The 5,784-nt window shown below is 45.3% G+C and overlaps 1 pseudogene; it reads left to right on the top strand.

The window, feature by feature from the left end:
* Positions 1–1,950: 1,950 nt before the first annotated feature.
* LOC112226634 lies at positions 1,951–3,728 on the top strand (annotated as a pseudogene).
* Positions 3,729–5,784: the final 2,056 nt, after the last annotated feature.

Here is a 5,784-nt window from a genome sequence, read left to right as displayed (position 1 = left end):
CGAATCACGGAAAGTATTAAGGGGACAGGGACAGACGCATGTGAGTGAAGTTGAACAATTTTCTATTTCTATCGGGAGGAGTGGGAGGGAAACACTTCAGCCCAACGGCGAGTTCCTGTGATCCAACAGGTTCTTCATTTGTCTTGCAGCCTACCGGTCGGCTCATCGCCGCTTTTCGATCAGTGACACTGTGAGTCGGTCTGTGTCTATTTTACAAGTTGTTCTGCTATCAGGGACCGTCCCGCCTAAATCTAGGTATTCTGTTTAGCGCGTAAAAGTTGTTCAACGGCGCATAATGTGAAATAGGCTACAAACTTAATGGTTACATTTTATCCTGGCTTATAGGAAACCGTGTACATTTCACTAGATATGCAAATGTTTTTTGTTTGGTGGAAGCAATCATTAAACAGATGCGCACAATACAGGCCATTACGCCGCTCTCTTGGATAGGTTATGCGCACTTACGAGAAACTTCTCGTTAATGAAAGTCAGTGCCTGGAGGGGGAAAACATTCAAAACTAAACACTCTAAATGTACTTATTTTAAAACATTATTTGTTTAATGTTAAGGTATTTCAGAGACCTCCACTAATTATAGCAAATAAACCTAAATGCTTAATTCTTTGTTTTATTACTGTTTTGTTATTTTGGACCGGATAAAATCAATAAAGTCTTATCATGTTCTCATTCATCCACCTGGACCTATTAGCCCGAAACATTTTAATTAGACTGCATGATTTGCCAACAGCTCGCAGATACAGTGCGGGTAGGCTACCTATATTATGAGATTATTATGGACAAGAGCGGAATTATTTGTAATTGTCAAACGGCAGCCAAGCATAGATCACTAGAATAAGATCCTGGATATTTATTGGAAAGGAGCTTCAAGCTCGTCACCTTGCATATTCACCACCCTGTGAAGTTCCTAACTTATCTGTAGCCTAATAAAGTGCATGCTTTCTAGAGTCGTAGTAGGAAGACCACACAACATGCCATCACTTGACTTCAAGCTAACTTCGATATGATGATTATTATATAAATATTTGCGCATAAAGGAGTTTCCACCGCCATTTCTCTCATAATTCATTTTATAGACACAAAAAGATCCCACCATGTCGAACGAACAAATTGTCTGTTTGCGTTTATAAAATTGTACTGACATTTCATGTTTCCTTGAGCCCGGTCTTGACTTTTTTTCATGCGTCAGGTAATTCACCCGCATGAAATGGTTTTATGGAAACGTGGTTATTGATTACATTTTTTACACTATTTCAGCTGAAAAGCATCCCACTTAGCTTAAAAACAATGTTCCCCAGAGAATGTTCCCAGAGGACCATCATAAGACCTCCCAATGACTAGTAAAATGAAAGTACTGAGAACGTCCTAAAAAAGTCTTGACATGGTCCTCAGTGAAGTCCTGGTAACTTTTACAGGGAGCTACACAAAAGTCCCCCAGGGAACGTTTACGTGACATCCCCTTGACTACCATGAAACCCATTGTGGGCATTGAATGTCCCAGGGATAACGTCCTAACAGAACCAAATAGGAACCTATTCGTAATGTTACCTAATGGACATCAAAATGCCTTATTACTATATAAAGTTATACTGAGACCAAACCGTGACCTGTACTGAACATCGTCTAATGGTCCCGAGGTTAATGCATGTTTTACGGCTCCTAGAATGTTCTCAGAACGTCAGTGGGATAAGGTCTCGCCGAAACCCTTAAATGGACCTAATGAGAACGTTGCCTAATGTTGTTTTCGACTTACCCTGTTTGCTAGGTTCATGCTATTGAGAACCACCCACTTTTCCACATTTGCCTTTATGAACTCTCCCACTCTTATCTTTCTGTATCCACAGTTTGAATTACATGTTGACACAAGGGAATGTCGTTTCCTACCTACCTGTGACTGTATGACATCACGTTTTGTCCTTCTGTGTCTGCAGCTAGCTAACTTCAGGCTCTGGGGGGGAAGCATGTGGCTCCTGGAGAAATTCCGTGGTCCTCATGGTGGTCACTCTGCGTTGGCGGGGGACAAGCAGCAAAACCAGACAGACCCCGTCTCCATCCACACCAACATCATCACCCCCGGTAAGATCCCAGTCTTCTTCATCCCCCACAAACTCATCTGCTGCCCCCCAGAGACAGAGTCCCTCACGCCGGAGCCCCAGCCCCACTCCACCTTGCGCCCCTACACCTCCGAGCACACCATCTGCAGTCAGACCCAGGGCAGCTGCAACCTGAACCCCCGCAGCCCGCGCCTGCTCTCTCGTCTTGCTGAGGACACTCGCAACCTTTTGAGGGCCGCTAACCGCCACATCATCCAGATTGAGAGCACAGGAGGGGGGAGACACCAACGCAGAGCCACAGTCCCAGACAGACATGTCCCTGCCTTACGTCCCCAAGGCCCAGACCTCGTATAGGTTCTCCACACTGGTGGAGAGCCCCCACAGCCACCGCAAGGAGTCCATCTTCCACAGAGACCCCAGCAGCCTCCATACTGACCCCCTCTGTCCCCAAGCCCTACCGCTACTTCAGTGGGGGTGAGAGCGACACGTGCTCTTCGGCCGAGTGCTCCCCCATTACCTCCCCCCTCCTCACCCACTCCGCCTCCCTCCTCCGATCCATCACACAGGAGACGCAGGCCAAGGTAAACAGTAAGGATGTTAACATCTAAGGTGATCACTTTAAGTACATGTTTTTAAAATACATTTAGCTCAGAATTTTGTGTATATGGCCCTATATGATATATGATATATGATATAATCATCCCTTCCCTTCACAGATTTTTTCTCCCTCTCAGGTATCTCGTGCCAAGCATACCCTGGCACGCCGCAGATCCCTGTCCACAAATGAGTGCAGCTCGCCCGACACCAGCCCCAGCCTGCAGCGCCGCCGCCTGCGCTGCCCTCCCTCCCCTACCTTCTGCGGACGCAAGGGGACCGGCTCTGGGGGGGGCGAGTTCAGACCTCCTCCAGCGTGAGCACTCGGTCAACCTCAACAAAGGTGGCACGCTGAGGCTCAGCACTCACTATGATGCCGAGGCGGCCCGGCTGAGGGTCCGAGTGCTCGCCGCCGAGGACCTGTACGAGAATCAGACGGACGGGAAGAGCATCAACTGCTGCGTGTCTCTGTACCTGAACCCGGGCAAGCAGCAGAAGCAGAGGAGCACCATCATCAATAACAGCAGGAACCCCATGTTCAACGAGGACTTCTTCTTTGACGCTGTGCCGGCTTTCTTTGGGTTCTGTTTGGATTGACTGAGATCGAACCCTGAGGTGGAGCTCTTTTTTTGAAATTGTGTCCCTTAGTGGAACTAGTTGGATTGGTCACCTTGGACACCCAGCACTGTAGCAAATCAGAGTGAGGAGGTGTGTGATGTGTGGGTTTGTGTGTGATTTAGGCTTGAATATTTTCCTGATGTTTTCCAAATGTTCAATCCCGAGAATAAATCCCTTTTCTACCAGGTAACCCAGTATGTCCTGTCAAACCCGGAAGTGCCATTCAAAAGCATTATAAAGCATATAAATACAGTATGTCTGGATTTGATTATAGCTTTGATCAACATGAAAACTCAAACCTGATGCTACCTGAGCCTGATGGGCCATATATTAAATACATGTTATGAACCCAACATAAACAACATTTAAAATGCCCAAGCCCAAAAAGCCTAAATGATTGTGCCATTATCTAATACATACAGGCTACTGCACCTTACGCACGACCGAAAACCATAAAAGCCCATAGATATAGCTAGCTAAATGCTCTCTTAGGTAAATAAATGAAACTAGTTTCAGAAGCTAATCTTTTTGAGTTTGTACTGTATTACTGTACTGTATTATTCTGTGTTATATGGACTTGAATTACTCACATCGTTCAAGACCATGATAAACAGCACAAATGCACATTGCTTTTTTTTAGGTTTTGTTTACTCGCACCAAAGAAAATAAGTGAAAGTACAAATAAATTAAAAAAAACTGGTGAAAACGGTGTGAAGAAGAGTTTTAAAGCCCAAAAGTGGCTTATATGAAAACCACACCACGAATATAAGTACAAAACAAACAAAACGTTTGGTCAAACAGTTAAACAAATCACGTTAATTATAATTGTGCATGATACACTCAGTATACAAGAAAAAACATGTTTGATAATGTGTGTGTGTGTGTGTGTGAGAGAGTTAGGCTACATGGAGGGGGTTACTGGGTAATTTGGTTCATCAGGCTGACCCCCAGTGTTTGCTTGAAGTTATTGAGGGATGATGAGGTTTTGGTGATGTGAAGGCAAGGTTATCACAGTGTCTTGTGTTATATAGATGGATTTCAGAATTAACCTGAAATTATCTATTGAAGGGTTTAGGTGAACTGTCTAGGAAGTGTGATTATTTGTAGATGAAAGTGCATAATGGGCTTATTTTAATGTCATAAATAGACAAAATATTGAGTTTCTAAAATAAAGGTGCAGATGGAGCCAGGTAATTAGAGTAGGTGGCTAAATTAGTGGTAAATGGCCTCCAGCGTGGCGCAGTGGTCTAAGGCACTGTATCGCAATTGGCCCAGCGCCGTCCGGTTTAGGGGAGGGTTTGGCCCGGCTGGGATGTCCTTGTCCCATCACGTTCTAGTGACTCCTTATGGCGGGCTGGGCGCATGCACGCTGACTTCGGTCGCCAGCTTCTACGTTGTTTCCTCTGTCAATAAGCAGTGCATCTTGGCGGGGTTGTGTTTCTGAGGATGCACGGCTCTCGACCCCCTCGCCTCTCCCGAGTCCGTACGGGAGTTGCAGCGATGGGACAAGACTGTAACTACCAATTTGGGTAGATTAGATGCACATTCAGTCTTTATATGACTGTAGCATAAACTATGCTGCAGCAAATGTAGACCTACCTGTCAAAATAAAAAAAGTTACCATGATGAGATAGATGCTAGGTCTACATACATTGTGAACTACGTTCCATACTGAGATGGGTGGTACAGTATGTCCCTACCCTGAGCGTTGATTCGTCATGCAGAGGCCGTAGAGAAGCCAGATTTAGACATCGCATATACAATAATTTAACAATTCTATTTCACTGCATGCTGTTCATTTACAGTACCAGTCAAAACTTTGGATACACCTACTCATTCAAGGGTTTTTCTTCACTATTTTCTACATTGTAGAATAATAGTGAAGACATAACTATGAAATAACACATATGTAATCATGTAGTAACCAAACAAGTTGATCGTGTTTCTTGGCCCGAGCAAGTCTCTTCTTCTTCTTGGTGTTCTTTAGTAGTGGTTTCTTTTCAGCAATTCGACAATGAAGGCCTGATTCACGCTGTCTCTTCAGAACAGTTGATGTTGAGATGTGTCTTGACATTTTGCGGATTGACTGACCTTCATGTCTTAAAGTAACGATGGACTGTCATTTCTCTTTGCTTATATAGCAGGGTCTACAGGAAATCACAGACTAAAAAAAGAAACCCAGCCACGTCACGGACACCGACGTCTTGCTTCAAGACAACCTAAATATCTTTTCCCGCTTTGAGGATAATACAGTACCACCGACGCGGCCCGCTACCAAGGACTGCGGGCTCTCCTTCTCCAAGGCTGACGTGAGTAAGACATTAACCCCCGCAAGGCTGCCGGCCCTGTGCAATTGGCTCCTGGATTTCCTGACGGGCCGCCCCCAGGTGGTGAAGGTAGGAAACAACATCTCCACTTCGCTGATCCTTAACACTGGAACCCCACAAGGGTGCGTGCTCAGCCCCCTCCTGTACTCCCTGTTCACCCATGACTGCGTGGCC

This window comes from Oncorhynchus tshawytscha, linkage group LG28, assembly GCF_018296145.1.
Source record: "Oncorhynchus tshawytscha isolate Ot180627B linkage group LG28, Otsh_v2.0, whole genome shotgun sequence".
In the NCBI taxonomy this organism is placed as follows: Eukaryota; Metazoa; Chordata; class Actinopteri; order Salmoniformes; family Salmonidae; genus Oncorhynchus; species Oncorhynchus tshawytscha.
The sequence above is the reverse complement of the archived record's forward strand: the minus strand, read 5'-3'. Positions and strand labels throughout refer to the sequence as shown.